This window comes from Macaca fascicularis, chromosome 6 (assembly GCF_037993035.2).
Source record: "Macaca fascicularis isolate 582-1 chromosome 6, T2T-MFA8v1.1".
Classification (NCBI taxonomy): Eukaryota; Metazoa; Chordata; class Mammalia; order Primates; family Cercopithecidae; genus Macaca; species Macaca fascicularis.
This window is the reverse complement of record NC_088380.1, coordinates 184,818,489-184,843,635: the sequence shown is the minus strand read 5'-3', so window position 1 is coordinate 184,843,635 and position 25,147 is coordinate 184,818,489.

Genomic DNA, 25,147 nt, shown 5'->3' with positions numbered 1-25,147 from the left:
TTCTTTTCTATTTCTGATATAAAAAGAGGCCAGGCACTGTGGCTCACACCTGTAATCCCAGCACTTTCAGAGGCCGAGTAGGGCGGATCATCTGAGGTCAGGAGTTCAAGACCAGTCTGGCCTACATGGTGAAACCCCGTCTCTACTAAAATACAAAAATTAGCCGGGCATGGTAGCGGGTGCCTGTAATCCCAGCTACTCGGGAGGCTGAGGCAGGAGAATTGCTTGAGCCTGGGAAATGGAGGTTGCAGTGAGCCGAGATCTCACCACTGCACTTCAGCCTGGCCAACAAAGTGAGACTCTGTGTCAAAAAAAAAAAAAAATCTGGTGGTAGTAAGAAAATGTTTCAATACTTAGATTTCATTGGGTCCATTTAAAAGATGAATGAAATAGTTTTTATTTTGATGTCAATCATTACAATAGTTGGGAAATCATATCTCTTGCAACAATTTAAATGTATAGTGAAAATTTTATATATCATCTTAAAAATATATGCAAGAGAACACACATAGTTTTAAAAAGTTTTTAAATTCATTTTTTTTTTTTGAGATGGAGTCTCGCTCTGTTGCCCAGGCTGGAGTACAGTGGTGAGATCTAGGCTCACTGCAACCTCTGCCTCCCGGGTTCAGGCAATTCTTATGCCTCAGCCTCCCGAGTAGCTGAGATGACAGGCACCCATCACCACCCCCAGCTAATTTTTATATTTTTAGTAGAGATGGGGTTTCACCATGTTGGCCAGGCTGGTCTTGAACTCCTGACCTCAAGTGATCCAACCACCGTGGCCTCCCACAGTGCTGGGATTACAGGCGTGAGCCACCGGGCCCAGCCAGAGAATACACATAGTTTTTAAAAACTTCTTTCAGGAGCTACATCAGTCAGAATCGTCCAGGGTACGCTGCAGTTATAAACAATCTCGAAATCTTAGTGGGTGTAAAAACGGAGATCTATTTCTTGGTCACACTTCCCTTCTATGGTGGGTTGGTGGTGGCTCTGAGTTGTGAGGGAGAGTGACACAGGTTTTGCTCTTGCTCCTGCCACATGGCCCACCCAAGCACAAGAGGGCAGGGAGCAATCCTCTCCCATGGCACTGGAAGGTGAGGGTGGGAGTAGGTGATGAACAGCCTCCGTGAGCTGCCACAGTGAGCACAGCGTTTGAAGACCACTGGACCAAATCATAAAACTCTTTTTTTTTTTTTTTTTTTTTTTTTGAGACGGAGTCTCACGCTGTTGCCCAGGCTGGAGTGCAGTGGCGCGATCTCGGCTCACTGCAAGCTCCGCCTCCCGGGTTCCCGCCATTCTCCTGCCTCAGCCTCCTGAGTAGCTGGGACTACAGGCGCCCGCCACCGCGCCCGGCTAATTTTTTGTATTTTTAGTAGAGACGGGGTTTCACTGTGGTCTCGATCTCCTGACCTTGTGATCCGCCCGCCTCGGCCTCCCAAAGTGCTGGGATTACAGGCTTGAGCCACCGCGCCCGGCCATCATAAAACTTTTTTCCATGGTGTAGAGAAATCCCACTAAGGCTCCTGGGAAGAGGGGGATGTGGTCCAGGATGCCCCTTTCTCCTGCCCACAAAATGAGGGAAGAAAAAGAGGGGCAAAGAGAGCAGCGAGGGCCAGAGTGCATGTGCTGTTGGCTTCATTTGCAAGTTGAAACTACAATGGGGGAATGCCTGATAGATCCAGGTAGATTCAGGGAACCCCCGGTCCCCCAGGGTCTGCAGGTGCATGTGGAGAAGCCTTTCACAGCATGGTGCAGGACTGACAGGGAAGCAGCGGACAGACGAGCCCGAGGCAGGGCTCCCAGCAGCCCATGGCCTGGCTGAGGGCTGCATGGATCCAGAAGTTCCTGTAGGCCCCATGGGAGGACATGGAGTACGAAGGGCCAGTGGAGGCCGGGGGTGAGGACACATGGGCTCCAAGATGCGTGGCCTCCATGGTCACAGGCAAATGGCTGGAACCAGAGACTCCAGCAGTGGCCCACAGACCAGATGGGACCGGTCACCCCATGGCAGTCACTTGTCCAAGGCCAGACCAAACCAGACCCTCCACTGGATGGCATGAACCTCAGGGTGTCCCTGAGCCTTCTCTCCTTGCACATGTCACCTAAGTACCCCCCATCCCCACACGCATACATACATACACAGGGCTCGTTTGCACAAGGAGTGGATTCAATATCATTTCCATCCAAATGATAGAACATTCATCTGAAAGACATTGTCCTTCACAAGATACTGTTCACACATCTCTAGGTTCAAAGTTGGACTTTAAAAGAAACTCAGAAGAGACTGAGATGCTAAGCTAAAGTCTTGGCACACCCCCCGCAAGCACCCATGCCTTGGGAAGAAGATTCACTTGAACACATCTTCTTTGCACATCTAAGTAGTGGTGTGAGCAAATCCCAGCCGTCCTCCATGATGTGTCCCCTACTGAAACCCTCACACTGCCAGAAGGGGGCGCTGATGTTCTCCCTCCTTCAGAGATGAGGAAAAGAGGATTTGTGGGATGAGTCGGTCTCACAAGCACATGCAGTTATTTGCAGAACTGGGGCTGTCCAGTTCCCAACTGGAGTGTCCCTCCACCAGGCTCACCTCTCTGCCCGAGGCGCCAGCGTTTCTGGGTTGGTCTCGGCTGTGGCCGAGCATAAGCCAGAAAGGCAGGGTATCCTCCAAGTCATGCTGGGAAAACACTACTTACAGACACGTATGCACTTCTGGGGCCCCCACAATGTGTATTTTGGTCCACTTGATGGTGTCTCGCAGGTCCTGTAGGCTCTGTTCACTTTTCTTCTTCTTCTTTTTTTTTTTTTTTTTTGAGAGACAGTCTCCCTCTGTCCTTCAGGCTGAAGTGTAGTGGCACGATCTCAGCTCACTGCACCCTCCATCTCCTGCCTCAGCCTCCTCAGTAGCTGGGACTACAGGCACACACCACCACACCTGGCTAATTTTTTGTGTGTTTTTAGTAGAGACTGGGTTTCACCATGTTGGCCAGACTGGTCTCAAACTCCTGACCTCAAGTGATCCACCCGCCTCAGCCTCCCAAAGTGTCGGGGTTACAGGCGTGAGCTACCGCACCTGGCCTCTTCAATCCTTTTTCTTTCTTTTATTTTTTTTTTCGGAGACAGTCTCACTCTGTCACCCAGGCTGGAGTTCAGTGGCTGGATCTTGGCTCACTGTAACTTCCACCTCCCAGGTTCAAGCAATGCTTGTGCCTCAGCTCCCAGAGTAGCTGGGACTGTAAGTGTTCACCACCATACCTGGATTTTTTTTTTTTTTTTTTTTTTTTTTTTTTTTTTTTGAGATGGAGTCTTCCTCTGTTGCTCAGGCTAGAGTGCAATGGTGCGATCTCAGCTCACTGCAACCTCTGCCGCCTGGGTTCAAGCAATTCTCCTGCCTCAGCTTTCCGAGTAGCTGGGATTACAGGCATGTGCTACCATGCCTGGCTAATTTTTTAAATTTTAGTACAGACGGGGTTTTGCCATGTTAGCCAGGCTGGTCTTGAACTCGTGGCCTCAGGCAATCCACTCACCTCAGCCTCCCAAAGTGCTGAGATTACAGGCATGAGCCACCACGCACAGCCAAGTTTTGTATTTTTAGTAGAGGACAGGGTTTCACCATGTTGGCCAGGCTGGTCTCAAACTCCTGACCTCAGGTGATCGACCCATCTTGGCCTCCAAAAGTGCTGGGATTACAGGCGTGAGCTACCACACCTGGCCAGACTTTTTTTTTTTTTAAATTAATCTTTGTAGTCTGTCTCTGTACCAACGATCAGCCAAAGCTATAAACTTAAGGTCTTCTCGAGTCTTCTCTGAATCTGCGCCTTCCCTGGGGCACTCATGGGACTCTCTAATTTCCCCCATATATACAGTTGCTTTTGAATGTCCTGGTCTTCAATGTCTGCCTCCCAAGAGGGGAAGAAGAGAAATGTGAAACAGGTGGGGGCAGGCCCACACTCCTTAAATCCTCTGGAAGTCACGTCAGTCAGAGGGGGAAGGGCTTACAACATTGGCGGCAGGTGCAACTACAATAACCACCACCTCTTTGTCTGCACCTCAGTGATCAGAAGCAGCAATCAGTGAGCAGTGCACAGACCTCCCATATTTGGAGGAGAGGGTCCTTTTTGTTCACCTGGCTCCCACCCACCAGCTGTCTGCAAGCTGCTCTAGGAACATGTGCACAGCTGCCTGCCAGGGGCATGGGATGGGGGATAGGTGGCTGCTGCCTACTGAGAGCTGAAATTGACCCAAATTAGCCACAATTGGAAGCCTTCAATAGGCTCCAGAGTTCCAAAATGGTTACATCAGACAGATTCTGCCAGCGCAATTGTTGTCTAGGTGAAGAGACAGATTTCTGGAACTTGCTACTCCACTGTCTTAGAATCTTCCTCTCCCCAGTTTTTTATTTTGAAAAATTTTGGCCGGTAAGGTTTTTTCAAAGGAAAGAAATTGGCTGGAAGATACTCATATACTAACGTGCTTTGGGAGGAAGTGTTCTCACTTCGGAGGCGCATGCCTGTCTCTCAGTAAAGACTGGCCTAAAGCAAGGTTGGGAAGTGACTTTCTCCCCGACAATATGTCAGGCTGGTGGGAAATCTCCTCTCAGGAATGTCCGTGAGAAGAAGCAAATGACCCCAAGCTGGGGATGCATGAGGAGCTCTGGATCTCGGGAGTGGGAACGGACCACTCCCATCTGCACCTGGCGTCTCACTGTTTCCCTGGCTTGTAGCGTGGAGATTTATGGGCACGTAACTTTTATGAAGTCACTTTTTTTTTTTTTTTTTTTGAGACAGAATCTCACTCTGTCGGCCAAGCTAGAGTGCAGTGGTGCAATCTCAGCTCACTGCAACCTCCGCCTCCTGGGTTCAAGTGATTCTCATGCCTCAGCCTCCTGACTAGCTGGGATTACAGGTGCGTGCCACCACGCCAGTCTAATTTTTGTCATTTTAGTGGAGATGGGGTTTTACCATGTTGGCCAGGCTGGTCTTGAACTCCTGACCTCAAGTGATCTGCCCGCCTTGGCCTCCCAAAGTGCTGGGATTACAGGCGTGAGCCACTGCGCCCGGCCATGATGTTACTTTTATAGTAAGAGGTCTCCTTGTCTGTATTCAAGTCGGGGGAGGTAGAATGGGGAGCAACAGGTATGACCAGAAAAGTGCTCCCCACTCAGCCCTCCCATCTCTTTCTCCATCCCAGGAGGGTCCTCTGTGGCCTGTGGAGGGCAACAGTGCCCCACACTGAGAACCCTTTTCCTCCCAGATCTGAGCCCCTTCTGAAGGGGTGGGATCATTTGAAGGGGAGCTGCTCTGGCATTTCAGGAGGTTGAAAAAGGAAAGTGACCCTACATCTTGTGCTGGATTTCCTGGGCCTGGAGAGGACACGGGCCGTGGAATCCACAGGGACAAATGCTGGAGCCCACTCAGACCCTGCATTCTCAATGCAGGAGTCCCTCGGGGGTGTTTGTGCCCGGAAGGACTGGTGAAGCTGGCATTGCGTGTGGAACCATCCTCTTCTAGAAGCTTATGCTGCTAGTGATGTCACTGCAAGCAGGAGGGCAACCCTCAGTAGCAGTGCTTGGTGGCCCAAGCTCTGGTGGTCTGAGATGCGCTGGAGTTCTTCCCTACACGACAAGAAATGTTCAGAGTACTTTCCTTCCTCCCTGCTTCTCTCCCATCCTCTCTCCCTCCTTCCACACAACATTTCACACATACATCAAAGAAGAATGAAGAGAGCAAGAAACTCTCTTGTACCCATCAGGTAGCCACCAGCCAGCTACAGTGAGCATCTCAGGACCACTCGTTTCATCTTTTTTTTTTTTTTTTTTTTTTTTTGAGATGGAGTCTCGCTCTGTCATCCAGACTGGAGTGCAGTGGCACAACCTCGGCTCACTGCAACCTCTGCCTCCCTGGTTCAAGCGATTCTCGTCCCTCAGCCTCCTGAGTAGCTGGGATTACAGGCGCCCACCGTCATGCCCAGCTGATTTTTGTATTTTCAGTAGAGATGGGGTTTCACCATGTTGACCAAGCTTGTCTTGAACTCCTGACCTTAAGTGATCCATCCTCCTGGCCTCCCAAAGTGCTGGGATTACAGCTATGAGCCACGGCGCCTGGCCTCTTGTTTCATCTTTATCCACTCACATCCACTCACACGATCAGATTATTTAAAAGCAAACCTCCATAGTATTTTATCCATAAATACTTTAGGCTGTATCTCTAAAGGATAAAATTTTCTTCTTAAGAGATGGGGTCTTACTCTGTTGCCCAGGCTGGAGTGCAGTAGTGTGAGCTTGGCTCACTGTAGCCTCAAACTCCTGGGCTCGAGTGATCTCCCTGAGTCAGCCTCCCAAGTAGCTAAGACTAGAGGCACACATCAGCATGCCTGGCTAATTTTTTTGCGTGTATATATGATCTTGCTATGTTGCCCAGGCTGGTCTTGAACTCCTGGCCTCAAGCAGTCTTCCCACCTCAGCTGGGACTACAGGCGCATGCCACCATGAGGGTAAGAATTTTTTAAAAACCCAATCGCACTATCACACTTTGGCATCTTTTTTTTTTTTTTTTTTTTTGACAGAGCCTTGCTCTGTTGGCCAAGCTGGAGTGCAGTGGCATGATCTCGGCTCACTGCAACATCCGTCTCCTGGGTTCAAGCGATTCGCCTGCCTCAGCCTCCCTAGTAGCTGGGATTACAGGCACCCGCAACCATGCCCGGCTAATTTTTGCATTTTTAGTAGAGATGGGGTTTCACCATGTTGGCCTGGTTGGTTTCAAACTCCTGACCTCAGGTGATCCACCTGCCTCGGCCTCCCAAAGTTTTGGAATTACAGGCGTGAGCCACTGTATCCGGCCACTTTAGCATCTTCTAATGCCCAATCCTTATTTGCATTTTCCTGATTTTCTCAAGCACGTTTTTTTTATACTGCAGTCCCCGCTTCTCCGAGGGGTATATGTTCCAAGATCCTGTGGATGCCGTGAAACCACAGATAGTGCTGAGCCCTTGTATACTATATTTTTTCCTATACATACACACTTATAGTAAAGTGTAATTATAAATGAGGCACAGGAAGAGTTTAACAACAATAATTGATAATATACTGTAATAAATGTTATGTGAATGTGGTCTGTCTCCCTAAAAATATCTTATTGAATCGTACCACAAGCAACTGAAATGCTGGCAAGTGAAACCACGGATCAAGTGGGACAACTGCAGTTGGTAGGTTTCAGTCAGAATCCACCTAAAGTCCACACGCTGCATTTGGTAGATGTGTCTCTTAGGTCTATTTTAATCTACAGTGACCTTCTCTGGACTGCGCAAGGCTGGGAGTCTCGGGATGAAGGAGTGCTGCTGGAGCTCTTCTCATGTAATTTCAGAAGGCAAGAGGAGTTCCATGCTTTGCATCCTGAGCGTAGATTAGCTCATATGATTCTCTCAATAACCCCATCAGGTAGTAAGTAACTATGCCCATTTTTCAGACGAAGAAACTAAGTCTGAGGGCGGCTTTCCAACTAAGTAGAAGTGAAGGTTTCGCTTATTTCATCTCACAGACCATATCTATGTCTCTTCGGAATTTCTGGTGACCCTGGGACAAGCCACAGAGGTCGGTGCCACCTCCAACAACACGGGGCCCTCTTGCTGGTGGGTCCCATCTGGGGAACTTCTGAGATCCGAAGGGTTTGATGACGTGCAGACGACAGGCACTAACGGCTCGTGTGCTCCCCGGCTCTCCTGGAGCATCAACAAGAAAGCATTTTCATTTTTCATAACTGCTGCAGATACAGACAGTCCTCTTTTTGTTTAGATTAGATTTTTTCTTATGAGATTTTATTTTTCATATATATGAAGCATATATATTTCTACATGCATATATAAGGTGTGAAAAATAATGAAATGAGCCCTTATACACCCAACAGGCTGCTTAAGAAATAGAATGCTGACTGGGTACGGTGGCTCACTCCTGGAATCCCAGCACTTTGGGAGGCCGAGGCAGGAGAATCACTCGAGCCCAGGGATATGAGACCAGCCTGGGCAACATAGTGAGATCCTATCTCTACAAAAAATTTAAAAATTAGGCTGGGCGCGGTGGCTCACGCCTGTAATCCCAGCACTTTGGGAGGCCGAGGCGGGAGGATCATGAGGTCAGGAGATCAAGACCACGGTGAAACCCCGTCTCTACTAAAAATATTAAAAAATTAGCTAGGCATGGTGGCAGGTGCTTGTAGTCCCAGCTACTCAGGAGGCTGAGGCAGGAGAATGGCGTGAACCCAGGAGGCGGAGCTTGCAGTGAGCCGAGATCACACCACTGCACTCCAGCCTGGGTGACAGAGCGAGACTCCATCTCAAAAAAAAAAAAAAAAAAAAAAATTTAGAAATTAGTTGGGTATGTTGGTGCATGCCTTTGTCCCAGCTACTCAGGAGGCTGAGGTGGGAGGATTGCTTGAGCCCAGGAGGTCAAGACTGCAATGAGCTATGATTGCATCACTGCACTCCAAACTGGGCAATGGAGCAACACCTTTTCTAGGAAGAGGAAAGGAGGAGGAGAGGGAGAGGGAGAGGGAGAGGGAGAGAGAAAGAGGGGAGGGGAAGGGGGAGGGAGAGAGGGAGAAGGAGAAGATCTTTGAAGCTACTGTTAGCCCTTCCCAAATGCATCCTCTCCCTCCTTATCCCCCTAATAATTTGCTCTGAGCTTTTATTGCTTCCTTGCTTTTCTTTATGTTACATATTGTTGAAGAATACATTGGTTAGTTTTGCTTGTTTTTGAACTTTATACAAAGGTATTATATATTTTTTTTTATTTTTCTGTGATTTGCTTGTTTTTTCCCTCAACATTATGTCAGAGGGTTCATTCATGTTGATGTGTGCACATATGCAGTTTCCTTGGGTATTGCAATTTACTAATCCATTATCCCACTGTACACTTGGCTTGTTTCCTATTTTTATTTTTTCTTAATTACAAACAAGGTTACCTTGGGCCTTCCTACCTGTCCGTGGAGCACATGAGTAAGAGTTTCTCTAGCATGTATCGTTAAGAGTGAAATGAAGGGTATAAACGTGGCTAACATGCACAGGAGACTTCCAGTTGCTGTATGTCTTTACCGACACAGGATACTGTTGACTGTGAATTTGTGTCAATCTGTTGGGGATAAACTGGTACCTAACTATGTTTTTGAAATTTAATTTTATTTTTTTTGTAAGGTCTCATTATGTCGCCCAGGTTGGTCTCAAACTCCTGGGCTCAAGTGATCCTCCCAGCTTGGCCTCCCAGTGCTGGGATTACAGGCATGAGCCACTGCGCCCGGCTTGCTTCTTATTATTTTCATGATTGTTTCCTATAAAGAGGGAAATTCTATTTTTAAGTTGCCATGTTCAAATCAGAAACGTACTCCCTTTTCATCTCAGCTTTACATTGCCTTTTCTTTCTTCCCCCTTTGATTAGTGTTGCTAAAAAATGTGTCGATTTTATTAGTCTTTTCAAAGAGCCAGCTTTTGATTCTCTACTGCTTCTTTTTCTTCTCTTATTTTGCTGCTCTTATCTGTGTCTTCCTTCCTCCTACTTCTGTTCCTTCTTTCCTTTCTTTCTCTCTCTCCTTCTTTCCTTCTTTTCTATTTCTTTCTCTCTCTTTGTCTCTCTCTCTCTCTTTCTTGTTTCTTCTTTCTTAACAGGGTCTTGCTCTGTCACCCAGGTTGGAGTGCAGTGGCATGACCATGGCTTACTGCAACCTCCACCTCTCAGGTTCAAGTGATTCTCATGCCTCGGCCTCCTGAGTAGCTGGAATTACAGGCGTGTACCACCACGGCTGGCTAATTTTTGTATTTTTAGTAGAGACAGGGTTTCTCCATGTAGGCCAGACTGATCTTGAATTCTTTTTTTTTTTTTTTTTTTTTTTGAGACGGAGTCTCGCTCTGCCGCCCAGGCTGGAGTGCAGTGGCCGGATCTCAGCTCACTGCAAGCTCCGCCTCCCGGGTTCACGCCATTCTCCTGCCTCAGCCTCCCGAGTAGCTGGGACTACAGGCGCCCGCCACCGCGCCCGGCTAGTTTTTTGTATTTTTTTAGTAGAGACGGGGTTTCACCGTGTTAGCCAGGATGGTCTCGATCTCCCGACCTCGTGATCCACCCGTCTCGGCCTCCCAAAGTGCTGGGATTACAGGCTTGAGCCACCGCGCCCGGCCTGATCTTGAATTCTTGACTTCAAGTGATCCACCTGCCTTGACCTCCTAATTTTTATATTTTTTGTAGAGACTGGGGCTTGCTTTTGTTGCCCAGGCTGGTCTTGAACTCTGGGTCTCCAGCAATCCTCCCTCTATGGCCTCCCAAATAGCTGGCATTACAGGCATGAGCCGCTGTGCCCAGCCAACTCTCAGATATTTTGTCGAAATGAGATAATGCATCACTGAAAAGCCATGATTGGTTAATGACAAAGAAACAGGAATATAGTAGGATCCTTTTGGACAGGAGGAAGTGCTGAAGGATCTGATTAGTATTTCACCTGGGGACCTCCAGGAAAGGATCTTAAGGCACATAATTAGCTTTTCTTTCCATCTTGGACTTGTCCACCATCGTTTAACCACACGGGAAGTGCAGGAGGCTTTTCTGCCAGCTCGGCATCTGCAGCAAGACTGCGGGCCGAGGGTCTCAGACACAAGTCCTGACGGCAGAGGGCAGTGTTGCGCACGATGGAGCCAGCGTTAAGTACAAAAAGGAGAATTCAAACAAGTGTTATAAATAAATAAATAAATAAATATTTAGGCCAGGCGCCGTGCCTCACGCCTGGAATCCCAGCACTTTTTGAGGCCAAAGGTGGGTAAATCACCTGAGGTCAGGAGTTTGAGACCAGCCTGGCCAACATGGTGAAACCTGGTCTCTACTAAAAATACAAAAATTAGCCGGGTGTGGTGGCACATGCCTGTAATCCCAGCTACTTGGGAGACTGAGGCAGGAGAATTGCTTGAGCCCAGGAGGCGAAGGTTGCAGTGAGCCGAGATCGCGCCACTGCACTCCAGCCTGGGGGACAGAGCGAGACTCCGTCTCAAAAAAAAAAAAAAAAAAAAAAAAAAATTAGCTGGGCATGGTGGCGGGCCTCTGTAGTCCCAGCTACTGGAGAGGTTGCAGTGGAAGGATCACTTGATCCCAGGAGGCGGAGGCTGCAGTGGCGTTATGGAGCCATGATGGAGCAAGACCCTGTCTCAAAAATAAGTAAGTAAGTAAGTAAGTAAGTAAATAAATAAATAAATAAAGGCCGGGCCCGGTGGCTCACGCCTGTAATCCCAGCACTTTGGGAGGCTGAGGTGGGTGGATCACGAGGTCAGAAGTCCGAGACCAGCCTGGCCAAGATGGTGAAACCCCGTCTCTACTAAAAATACAAAAATTAGCTGGATGCGGTGGCAGGTGCTTGTAAATCCCAGCTACTCGGGAGACTGAGGCAGGAGTCCCTTAAAAACGGGAGGCAGAGGTTGCAGTGAGCTGGGATCACGCCACTGCACTCCAGCCTGGGCAACAAGAGTGACAATTGTGTCTCCAAAAAAAAAAAAAAAAAAAAAAAAGGGAGAAAGAAGCCAAATATCAAAATGTTACAAGCTCTGTGTGATTCCATTTCTATCACATTCTTGAAAAGACAAAACTGTAGTCATGGAGAACAGATCAGTGGTTGCCAGGAGGTGGGAGTGGGTGGGGGGTGACTGTGGAGGGAGGGCAGCATGAGCGAGATTTTGGGGTGATGGTACTGTGCTGTGTCCTGTTTGTGGTGGTGGTTGCATGACTCTATACACTTGTTAAGATGCATTGAACTGTAAACATCCCCTAAAAATTCATTTTACTCTATGTTAATGTAGAAAAGAGAGCAGAGAGACAGCAATAACCATTTTCCCAGAAATGGGATAATCTTTAAGCAAGAGCATTTTTTTTATAACTATGAATCTGATCAATGAATTGTGTGTCTCTTGCCTGTTACTGGTCTTTATTTATCTTTAATATTCACAGCAATTCTTGGCCCCTGTTTCACTCCATGTGTTTACCAGCTCCTCTCTTCATGGTGTTCCCCAAATGTGCTAGAATTTACCTCCTATATCTAAATGTCCTGGACACAGCACATAAGGACAGAAATTAAGTCAATGAGTGACCAGGAAAGAAGATTTAGTAAATGCAACATTTTAGAAGTCATTTTAAGAAATCCAGGTGGCTAAGCCAAATATTTTAATTCTCTAAACAACACCAACATTTACAGAGGACAGTATTTCAAAGTTTACTTCTACCATGTATCATGTCTTTTATCCTTTTAAGAGACTTCTTTTTTTTTTTTTGAGATGGAGTTTTGCTCTGTCATCCAGGCTGGAGTGGCACGATCTTGGCTCATTGCAACCTCTGCATCCCAGTTTCAAGCAATAAGAGACTTAAAATTATGTTGGGACATCACTGTAAAGTGCCTACCCAATTTTAGCAAATGTTAAGGGAGTTAAGGAAGCATCCAAATAGAATGATAAAAATAAAGCAGGTTCTGAGGTCAGGAGTTCAAGACCAGGCTGGCCAACATGGTGAAATGCTGTCTCTACTGAAAATACAAAAATTAGCTGGGAATGGTGGCAGGCGCCTGTAATCCCAGTTACTCAGGAGGCTGAGGCAGGAGAATTGCTTGAACCTGGGAGGCAGAGGTTGCAGTGAGCCAAGATCACACCATTGCACTCCAGCCTGGGCAACAGAGGAAGACTCTGTCCCAGAAAAGAAAAGAAGAAAAAAAAAAAAAAAAAAAAGCAGATTCAACGGGTCCATGTTCTAAAGTGGAAGCCCAAGCTGGCAGTCCAATGGGAGGATGAAGGAAATCTACCCGGTTGCTTCTCATATTTGATAGTCTCTTCTCCTTATTCCTACTTTTGATTGCTTCTTTGATATGTTTGTTTATTTATTTATTTAATTTATTTATTTAGTGACAGAGTCTCACTCTGCTGCCCAGGCTGGAGTGGAGTGGCATGATCTTGGCTCACTGCAGCCCCTGCCTCTCAGGTTCAAGATATTCTCCTGGCCAGACGTGGTGGCTCACGCCTGTAATCCCAACACTTTGGGAGGCTGAAGGGGGCGGATCATGAGGTCAGGAGTTCAAGACCAGCCTGGCCAACATGGTGAGACCCTGTCTCTACTAAAGATACAAAAAATTAGCTGGGCATGGTGGTGAGCACCTGTAATCCCAGCTACTCGAGAGGCTGAGGCAGGAGAATTGCTTGAACCCGGGAGGCGGAGGTTGCAGTAAACCGAGATCACGCCACTGCACTCCACCCTGGGTGACAGGGCAAGACTCCATCTCGGAAGAAAAAAAAAAAAAAAAAAGGAAGACCAGGTCTTGGAGGGCTGCATTCCAAGCAGGGGTAACAGTGGATGCCTCCCTTCTGTAATTCTCAGTTCCTGCCTGGATGACTTCACTCATTAGGGCACTTACTTGGCTCTTGTAGACAGTTGAGTTTGAGATGTTTGCTGTAGACAATGTTACCCCACATTTACCAGGAAGCAGATGCCAAGAGATCTCCAAAATATTTGATCACACTAATGGATTGTCTGTGGTGTCTTGTGGTCTTTCTGTTGCCTTTGACAGAAGGTCATGGAATACCAGGTGGCAGGGCCAGGTGAGCTCAGAGGGTAAGGAGGGTTCTGACCCAGTAAAGGGAACTCTTTTGTGGCACAGAATCAAAGATCCCAGATGCCTGCCCCCTAACTAACGTGGCAGTATTCCAAATACCCATTGACCAGAAGCATCTTATAGCAGCAGGTGTAAGACCTGGGAGAATTCATTTTATTCCACCCCCAGGAAACAGATGCGCCCCACTCTGGCAACGTCACCAGGCTGAGCATCCACAGAGCAGGTGCCTGTTTTCCCTGGGCCACTTGACATTGGAGATACAAAAGCCGAAAGAGAAAGCTCACGGCAGCAGGCTGAGGCCTGGAGCGGGAGTCCGCAGGCTTCAGTTTGCAAGTTCCTTCTCTCTAGGCCTCAGAGTCCTTCCAGGTAATGTAGACTCTCTTGAGGCTTTTCCAGGTTCTCATCTTATGGCCTTTGGTCAGAGGGCATCTTTCACAAGTTAACAGGCGAGTTAAGGTAGGATCCCCAGAGCCCTGGGCTTCCCCCAGCTCCGCTTCATGGCCCCAGAAGAGACTCCACGGGTATACTTTGAATTACCTGGGCCAGATGATCCCTACAGCTTCCCTTCCCAGTTGAATAATCCAGGGCCCCTTGAGAAACGGGAAAAGGTCTTGTTAAGCCAGAATCCAAAGCAGATCTCAACTACCCAGGAAGTTTACATGGCCCTAATTAGACCCTCCAAGGGAGGGCAGCACAAGAGTGTGGACCTGGCGGTGGGCGTGAAGCTCTCCCTCCTGCCCGCCCCTCACTGCATTTCCTCCTTGCTCACTCCCCATGCAGGTGGTTCCAGGACTTGGTTCATTGGCTGTCTCCCCCAGGGAAAATGCAGGCTCTTGAGGGCAGGGCGTTTTCTGTTCCTGCAGGCTGTGTCCCCACCACCTGTCCTGTGGCAGCATCGGCACAGCTCACAGCAAGTGCTGAATAAACGCTCGTGAACTTTGGAAACTCCTCACCATGCAGGATGAAAAACAGTCATCCTCTCTTCCAGAGACACGCATTTTCCTGTGTCACGGGGCCATGCGGTGATACACAGAAGGCTGGCTTCTGCAGGAGCGGGGATTCAACCTAAATGCCCATAATAGCTGACTGAATCAAGAAAATGTAGTTCATATGCTCCATGGAATACTATGCAGCCATAAAAAAGAAGGAGATGACATCTTTTGCAGAAACATAGACAGACCTAGAGACCACTATCCTAAGTGAACTAACTCAGGAACGGAAAACCAAATACTGCACATTCTCACATATAAGTGGGAGCTAAATGACGAGAACGCATGGACACAAAGAAAGGAACAACAGACACTGGGGCCTACTTTAGGGTGGAGGGTGGGAGGAGGGAGAGGAGAAGCAGAAATAACTATTGGGTGCTAGGCTCAGTACCTGGGTGAGGAAATAATCTGTATAACAAGCCCCATGACACGAATTTACCTATATGATAAACTGTCTGGTTTAACTACTTATAATAAACCTGTACATGTACCCCTGTTTTTAAAATAAAATTTTTGAAAAAAACGTTTTGCAGTAAGAAAAAGCTTATTTTTTTCATTCCCCTCCAGCTGTTAACTAATAGGGAGGCCTTCTTTCTCTTGGGGAAGTACAGAGGAAAATTAAGGGCTTCCTAGCGACAAGGCAGTTTGTCAGCAAGTCATGAGCGAGCACGGCAGGGCTGTGAGGGAAGTGTGTGTGGGACAACATGGCACACTGGCGTCTCACTGCTGCTGCTCTGATCAGTAATCCATGTTTGCCGAAAGCTTGTTTTCACGTACACAATGGACTATAATTACTGCAAAGGTCCGCTGAGGCCTACTTTTAAAAGTGCCTTTGTAAGAAGCTGACGAAGTCCACGTTACAAAGCAGATGACGAAACTGTCTAAAAAGCGTTGAGGCCGTGTCTGCTGGACACACAGGCAGAACAGGCTGGCTCAAGATCCCTGTTCTCCATGTTGCACAGGAGCCAGAGCTGGCCTTCTCCAAGGCTCCGTAAGAGACACCAGGCGAGGCATGGGCAGGCCAGAGGCCTCGTCGCATACTAACCAGCCTCTGGCCAGCGGTGCCCTCGGGCTGGGGCCCTCTCATGTGAGCAAGGCCCCAGGAGCTTGGGTGGGCACAGGCATGAATCAACTCACCGCTCCGAATGTGTCGTTACATGGTCCTCTGTAGCAAAGGGGCGCTGGGGTCTCGGGCTCTCTCCCTCCAGCCCTAACAAGGCTGTGGGTTCCCTGGGGAGAGCTAGAAGTCTATGGCTGAGCCAGGACACAGAAGCCAGGTGTGGCTCTGACAGGGCAGTCTCCTGTTTGGTCACCAGCCCCACGCAGCACACAGGTGCATGCTGTCACTGTTGTAACCAAGTGAGTTACAGAGAAACGCCACACTTTGAGACAAATTATGGAGTCCTTTATTAGCCGGTGACCGAGAGGCCGCTAGCGCTCAACGTTCTCTCGGCCCCGAAGAAGGGGCTAGATTCTCTTTTATACTATGCTCTAAATAGGGGAGGGTGGCTCCACTGAAGCAGTTTTACAGAAGCAGAATAGGCAAAATGTTAAAAAAAAATTAATTGGTTATAGAAGCAGTTACAAAAAAAAAATAAACAGTTCCAGGTTCAGGGGCTTAAACTATCACTAAGAGATAAATGCAGGGGCTTTTAGGTACCTTCTGCCGAGCACATTCCCAGGAGCTGCTGGTACAGCCTGACCCAATATCTTATCAGCAGGTGCATTCCTGGATGTGCGTGGAGTCAGCTTGCACTCGTTCTTCCCTTAAGGGGGATAAAAGGGGCTGCAAGTGAAGAAAGTAAAATGGAGTTTGTCCGGCTCTCTCTGCTAGGAGAGAGTCACTCAGGTTAAAACAAGGTACGGTGTCACATCACCTGTGCAGATGGGAAGCCCAGACTCGGTCTAGGGCCTCGTGACTTTGTGTGCCACCTTCACACTGTACACTGGCTGCTTGGGCCTCATGGCCTCAGCTCCTCCAGCTGATGGGAGGGAGGTAGGACAGATGGGCCCTAAGGGGGCCACAGAGCCGAGCCAGGCAGTCAGCCTGTCCGGTGTCAGCCAAGGTCTGGCCAGAGTGGCCCCTGGCAGGTGTGGGGCAAAGACACAGAAAAGATAGCTTGTTGCTAGTGCCCGGCCCCATGAGAAGAGGCATAGACGGCCACCTCTCAGGAGGAGAATAGCAGAGAAATTGCAAACATGTTTAAAAAGCCACATGCAAATTCCTGTTTGAAAATCTCCAGCACAGAGATACCTGTCAAACATGGGATAAAAGACCTGCCGCTCTATGACCCAGACCAAGGGGAAGACAAGTGTGCGTTTTCCTGCTGCTTCAGCAACTGTGAGTTGACTGACAAGTACACACACACAGTCATGGAAATTAACCGGAGGGTTGCGGAGTGACAGGGTAATGAAAGCTAACGTAGACCTGAAATGCTCCTCTACAAAGGAAGCATTTCATTCACTCCGTTAACTTAAAAAAAAATCACAAGATTTATACATTCGGAAAACAAAAGGAGACTTTTTTTCTTCGCTTCATTTTAGGTTCAGGGGCTTCACGTGCAGGTTTGTTACATGGGTACATCGTGTCGCTGAGGCCTGGTATGAGACTGCATTAAACTAAAGAGCTTCTGGCACAACCAGAGACTTGATTTCTTACGAAAGTTTATAGCGCGCAACGTGGCCATCCTGCAGGCTGGGACGTGTGCCTCCTGCCAAGGCCAGAGCCTGGCACACAGAAGGAGGGGGAGTTGGGGCAGGAGCTTTACGCTGGACAGGCTGGCTGAATAGAAACCTTCCACAGGTTACGGGGGAGCTGTGAATATTCATGAGGATGGTCCTGATGCATGCATACCAAACAAACATACATGCAACATACCACCCATGTTCACTATGGGGTGGAGACCTAATATTTAAATGTATTATAATTAGGCCCTATACCTCAAAAGGTCTTCAGGACACAAAGGCAGACAAGTGCACAGCCTCTGTAAACCAGCCAAGTGCACAGCCTCTGTAAACCGGCCAGGGCCAGCCCGTGGTGGGTGGTCTCTTCCCAGGAGTGAGTTACTGAAACCGGTTTCCTGTGCAGTTGGAGCTGCAGTTACGGCTGCTGGAACAGGGCTTGGGGGCCAGTTACTCGGTGTCTGGTGGTGCTGCTACAACTGTTCATAGTGCTCATTTAGCTGCTAGAGAGAAAGAAACTCCGTGGCAGTCCGAACGGTTTATTCCTTGTTTAGGGGCGTGTGACTCAGCCCCTGCCTGGCATGGCGGTAGGTGCTGCTTGCACGCTGGTACTTTACTGTCACAGAATCTGTTCTGTCCGTCTGGTGACCTCGATTGGAACATGCTGCTGGACACCGGCTGTGTCTAAACGTGAAAGGAAGGGGCAGAACGAGGCATCAGGTCGCCCACCCGCCATGGCCTGATGCCCGGCACTGAGCAGATGTGGAGAGGCCTGGGGCAGGCTGGAGTGACGGGATGGTCCACAGGAGCCTCACTCTGGGAGCAGCGGCCTCAGCTCACCGCTCCACTGCCCAGCTGCACTCATCTACAAGCCAGTGCTTCCATCTGAAAAACCCGACAGCCTGTCCTGTTCCCAGTGCCCTGAGTTTAAGCATCTCTCTGCCAAACCATCAAGAAAACCCTGGGCTCTGCAGATGCATGAACAGCCTAGTGCATACACTGGGCACTCAATAAATGCCAAGGACAGCTACCTCCCTGGTGTCCAATGAGGACAACAGTCACCGTCACGGCAGTGCAGTCTCAGTTCCAGACAAAAAATTGACTTTATACTAAGGCATTTTACGCTTTCATCTGGAACAAATTTAAAACTGCTGAATACAGAAATAGCTGATGACTCAGGAATAGTAAAATGGGTGGGGATAGTCTTTCAAATCCAGGAAGGAACCTCATTTTATTCTGAATGTGTTTTGACCCTCTTCACCCTGAAATTTTCACTATCGAATATATTTGGAAGGTGGGTCTTTTTTCCTCATTTAACGTTTATCTCATACACAGGGAATAGTACTGTGGGTGTGGGATTCAGATTTTGAAATGAAGCATGGACTCTGAGTGGCCCCTTGTCCTGTGAAAGTGCGCTGGTCTGGAGAGTGGCAGTTGGACCCCAGAGTGTGGCGCGTGTTCCTGCGTTCATTTGAACATTCTCTGATGACCTGTCGCTGAGGTCATGTGATGATGCGTATCCTGTCTCCACCCCAACTGCCGCTGGGTTTGAACTGCCGGCTGGACCACTCACCAGAATGGGAGGCAGCCTCTGCTGCTGTGGTGAAGGTAGGCTCACGTCTGTCTTCTCACTGCAGCTTCTTCACATGGGCCACTTGTACTTAAAATGTCTTCCTGATTTATTTATTTTTTCCCCAACTCCAGTTTGTCTACAGGTTTACAAATTGGTTTTAGAGTTTTATGACTCAGTTTGCATTTTTGATTCTATCAAGCTTTTGGCCTTAAATATTTTCCTCTGTTTAGAAAAATGTTCTGTTTCCAAGGCCAATTTTATACACACTTCCATAGAATAGACCCAGAAGAAACGCAGCAGCATTTCCTTCCTCATGTCAGGAGGTCTCGGTACCAACTACAGTGTGGGACGTTCCGTGAAAGGCAGATGACAGGCCGACGTCCTCTACATTGAGACGTGAAAATCTTAATCAAATGTTGAAGGAGCTGGAATCCAGAGATTTTTTTGTTTTGTTTTGTGTTTTGTTTTTCTGAGATGTACTCTCGCTCTGTTGCCCAGGCTGGAGTGCAGTGGCGTGATCTAGGCTCAGTGCAAGCTCTGCCTCCTGGGTTCACGCTATTCTCCTGCCTCAGCCTCCCGAGTAGCTGGGACTACAGGCACCCGCCACCTCGCCCGGCTAGTTTTTTGTATTTTTAGTAGAGACGGGGTTTCACCGTGTTAGCCAGGATGGTCTCGATCTCCTGACCTCGTGATCCGCCCGCCTCAGCCTCCCAAAGTGCTGGGATTACAGGCGTGAGCTACTGCGCCCGGCCTGGAATCCACAGATTTTTAGAAAACAAACAGATTTTCTGACGGGAAACATAGTAGCCTAGTTAAGAGGTTTTGAGGGATTGTTTTAAATTAAAGACATTTTAAAAACATAAACACAATCAAGTGGATATACGAAGTTACAAAATAGAAAAAATTACTAGAGGGTTATAAAAGGTTTATGAAAATCTTACTTTTTAATCAAAGCTGACTGGGGTAGATAGATTTATTGATAAGGTCTTATTAAAATTAGCTACAATATTAAAAATACAGTAATACCAAACTAAAATTTTGGTTTAAAAATAAGTTTTTGTTAAGATAGATAACCTGTTCTCAATGAAATTATAAGAGGTAATAATTTTTTATTCTGAAATCTGTTTTTTTTTTTTGGTGAAACTTCTCAGATTTATGCCTCAGAGGTTCGAGTTTTACTGTCTCTTTACACCTAATTTACAGGCCCCACATCATCGCCTTCTGCTTCTTCTCTCCTGGAAAAGGCACATCTTTCTACTTGGCTTGGGTGATAACTCTTTACATTTTCATTTACATTTTCATTTACATTTTCATCTCCATTTTCATCTCCATTTTCATCTCCATTTTCATCTCCATTTTCATCAGTTCCTTTGACCCGTGGCCCCCCCAGGTTCTAATTCTGCTGCTGTAATACTAAAATGCTTATTTTAAAGGTCTGAAATACTAATGTGTGTCTCAGATGTAACATGATTTTGTACTCTTGGCCTTTTGCTATGTCTTGTTTTAGGTGATCAGGAAACCTCCCCATGCTGTTAGTTAGAGCCAGGTATCCCCCTGCTCAAGTTACTAGCACTTCTGTTTACATTTCTCTATAATGCAATATTCACTCATGACTGAACACACGCTGTGTCTCATTAAATTCGAGTACCCTTCTCATCAGGTATGACTTCCAAGTTATTCAATAGGTTTCATTCAAATAGGGCCCATTCTCAGGCAGGCCTTAGTTCGCCCTGCTCAGATAGTTGCTCAGATGAGTGGTCAGTGAGACAGTGGGGGTCACAGATTTAATTCATTAAATCACTTAAACACCAGCCCCGAGGGCCACATTTTCAGTGAACTCTCATGCAGGGTTGGTCAGTGGAAAGGAAGTTGATTCTCGGCACAGCCATCAGGTGGCGGTTGGCTTAGAATGTTCTGAGTTCTGAGCCATCTCGGGGACCAAGCAGACCGTTGGTCCCTTGGGGTGGTCACGGTCATGGGGGTGCTCACCACCAGGCAGCTGGCAGTGTGATGCTGCTGGGGAACGATGAACAGACATTTGAATTTGTTCATCAGAGAGACTTTGTTTGCAGGCAAGTGCCATATTTTAGGTGAAGAATGAAAATCTAGAGACAGAAGTTTTGCTTTGTTTGAATGATTTGAGCTCTTCTCTGGACTTAGCCACCTCCAGGCATCCACCTTCCTAAAGAGACCTGGGGCAGGAGGGTTGAGAAAGGGAGTGGAAAGAGCTCCTGGTTCAGGGTCCAGGCCATGCTTTAGAGGCCTCAGGGGTTCAGGGACCTCTGTCCCTAGAAAACCATCTACATTCTTGTCCCAGATCCATCACTCCTGAGTGCTGTGACTCTGGGCAACTCGCTTCAAATCCCTCATTTCCCTTCCCTGAGCTGTCAACTCTGGGTGGCAGCCCCTGCCCCGCCCATCCCTCCAGGCTGATGTGGGCATCACAGGAAATAACAGAAACTCTCATGAGCTCTAAAGCATCGGGCCTGTATGAAGGAGAAAGGAAATTTCATCCTCTACTGCCCTGGAGCCCCTCAAGTGCCTTCTCTATATTAACCACTGTCACGGGCCTGGCTTATTCCTTCAGACATGTAATGATTGAACACTTTATGGCACTCAAGAAGCACCTAGTTTCTTCAGACTTTACCTCTGTTTAATTACTTTTAGCCTTAGGACATAACATAGGCCATTATGAACATTTCCTTACTCAGAAGAGGGAACTGAGGCACAGAAGGGTCTATAGATCTTCTCAGTTCATGTAGCTTCCAAATAAGGACTTGAGCCCAGACCTTCGTGCACCAGTTCCCCGTGCTCTTGGTCACTCCCATCTGCCGCCTTTCCACCTTGCCTTATCTCAGTACAGGGATTTGCTACGCAATCGGTCTGCACCATTTTAAGTGCAATCAACAGTGCAAGTTCTTCCTAATGCCCAACTCAGATTCAGGAGGCTTATCTCTGCAGATGGTGACAGTGGACAATGGATCAAACGTTGAACCCAGTGGTCCCCAGCCTTTTTGACACCAGGGACCAGTTTCACGGAAGATGATTTTTCGGAGGATGAGAGTGGGGTGGAAGGATGCTTTCAGGATGATTCTAGCACATTTATTGTGCACTTTATTATTATTACATTGTAATAATTAATGAAGTAATTCTGCAACTCACCATAATGTAGAATCAATGGGAGCCTTGAGCTTGTTCTCCTGCAACTAGACAGTCCCATGTGGGGGTCTAGTTGTCTCCCATGGGAGACAGTGACCCATCATCAGGCATTAGATTCTCATAAAGCGCGTGCAGCCTGGATCTGCGGCCTGTGCAGCTCACAGTAGAGTTTGTGCTTCTATGAGAATCCAACGCGGTGGCTAATCTGACAGGAGGTGGCGCTCAGGCGCTGCTGCCAGTGATGGGGAGCGGCTGTAAATACAGATGCAGCTTTGCTCCCAGCTGGCTGCTCGCCCCCTGCTGTGCAGCCCGGTTCCTAACAGGCCACACACTATCGATGGCCCAGGGGTTAGGGACCCCTGATTTAACCCATTTCCTATTTAGAAAAAAAAGTGCCGCTCGCTGGCTGCACAGTGTTCTCGGGGAACACACGTAATGGGTTGAACTGTGAATAAACGATTCCTCATTTCTCTATGGTCTTCTGCAGCAAGATGTCAACAGCTGTCTTTATTTTCATACATTTCCCAGGTTGTTGCCCCGATGAACCGGAATCCACGCACAGATTTAGAGCGCATATGCGCCGTGATCCTGATTTGCCCCCTGAAGGTCAGCTATATACAGGTACCGTGGAAATTCAGTTACCCTTGCAGGCATAAGGATTCCAGATTCTTCAGTGTCCCACACTTCAGACCACTCTGACATTGCTACGCTGTATCTTCTTTATTTCATGTGTGCAAATTGACTAGCGTAGTACTAGTCAATCACTAGTCCTGCAAATGCGGAAGATGTATTTCCACTTCAAGTTTGGTTCACTTTTAATAGTAAAGAACATCTCAATGCAAGGTTTAGATATTTAGCTGATTGTTAGACATTGGCTAAAATGGAACTCTTCCTGATAAAATGTTGTTGCCTTTTCAAACAAATGGACATCATGTGAAACTTGTAAATTAACATGAAAATGGAAATACTACGGAAAGTTCGCATATACTCTCACCCCTCAGTATCTTTTTTGTGATCACATCTTACACGAATGTGGTGCATTTGTTATAGTGGCTGAAGCAATAGTGATATCTTCTTCTTAATGAACGTCTAGAGTTTGCAGTAAGGCTCACCAGGTGTTGTTCAGCCTATGGATTTTGACAAACTCATAATGTCATTCATCACCCAGACAGAAGAGTTTTGCACCCAAAACATGACCAGTGCTACACCTCTTAGTCCCTTTCTTCTTTTCTTAGGACCCCTGACTACCATAGATCATTTATTTTACTGCCTCTATAGATTTTCTTTCCCAAAATTCTATACAATTGGAATCATAAAGTATGCAGCCACTTAGGACTAACTGATATCACTTAGCAATACACATGCAAGAATTTTCATATCTTTTTGTAGCTTAACGGCTTACTGATTTTTATCAATGAATCATATTCCACTGGGTTCATGTAACAATGTGGGTTGGTGCACTCACTGCCTGAAGAGTATCTCAGCTGCTTCCAGTTCAGGCGATTATGAATATAGCTGCCCTCATTCTCATGCAGATTTTGCAATGGGCGTAATTTTAAAATGTAACTGGGTAAATGTTTAGAATTTTAATCAGTTGTTTATATAATAAGACTCTGTTTTCCCTTGTAAGAATTAGTTAGAATTCAGTAAAATCACCTGGTCATTTTTTTTTTAAAGTTCTTATTGATTCAATTTCTATAATAGATATAAGCCTACTCAGATTATCTGAGTCTCCTTTGGGTACTTATGATATAGTTTCTGCCTTTGAAGGAATTTGTTATTTTTACCTAAGCTGTCAAATCTGTGAGCATAGATTTATTCTAAGTATTCTTTTATTGTTTGCTTGATGTTAATGGGATCAGCAGGAATGATTCTTCCTTTTATTTATATTATTTGTAAATTGTGTCTTCTAGCTTTTCTTGGTGGTTAGTCTGGCTGGAGGTTTATCAATTCCATTTATCTTTTCTATGAAGCAACCCTTGGTTTTGTTTATTTTTTCATTTCTATTACAATGATTTCTACAAATAATTTTTTGTTCTATTTTTCTGTCTGGTTTACATTACACTATAGTTTTTTCTCTAGCTTCCTAAGGTGGAAGGTAAGAAAACTGAATTAAGATTGTTTTTAGTTTTATTTGATTGTTTATTTTTTTAAGACAAAGTCTTGCTCTGTTGCCCAGGCTGGAGTGCAATGGCACGATCTTGGCTCACAGCAACCTCCAGTTCAAGTGATTCTCCTGTCTCAGCCTCCCTAGAAGATGCGATTACAGGCACCCACCACTATGCCCAGCTAATTTTTGTATTTTTAGTAGGGATGGGGTTTCACCATTTTGGTCAGGCTTGTCTCAAACTCCTGACCTCAGGTGATCCACCCACCTTGGCCTCCCGAAGTGCTGGGATTACAGGTGTAAGCCTCTGTGCCTGGCCTGTTTTTAGTTATTCTGTGCAGCATTGTGAATAGAACTAATGCTCCGAAGTGTGCACTTAATAATTAAAATAATACATGTTGTGTATTTTTCACCATGATAATGCTTTAAAATCCAATAATATCAGGAGGCTGAGGCAGGAGACTCGCTTGAACCCAGGAGGCAGAGGTTGCAGTGAGCCGAGATCGTGCCACTGCACTCCAGCTTGGGTAACAGAGTGAGACTCAGTCTCAAGAAAAAAAAAAAATTCAATAATAGAGGTGATAAGTGCAGAAGGAGCATATGTAGAGTCAGGAATGTTAAACACAGTAACTTTTTAAAAAATAAAGGATATTTACCAGGCCTCTTTCTGTGATGAGACCCTGTCCTGGAGTGATGTCTCCTGCATTTGTGTGCTGCCTGTGTGAACACTGCCTACTTCACAGTGATGAGGGTGGCTTAGCCACAGACCCGAGACTCTGTCTCCCAGGGCTCTCCTGAGGGTGTCCTTTGCCTCCTTCACCACCAAGGAGGGTGGCCCAGCAGCAGCTCAGCCCGTGCTCTCGCCCACCTCCTCCACACACGCCAGCCCTGTGTGCTCAGCACCCAAGGCTGCCAGAGGTCCTTCAGCAGCTCCCATGGCTGACAGTGACTCTGTTTCCTAGACTACCACCAGGAGTGGCAGTGGCCCTCGGTGACTTCCTGGGACCTGATCCGGGCAGCACACTCGGTA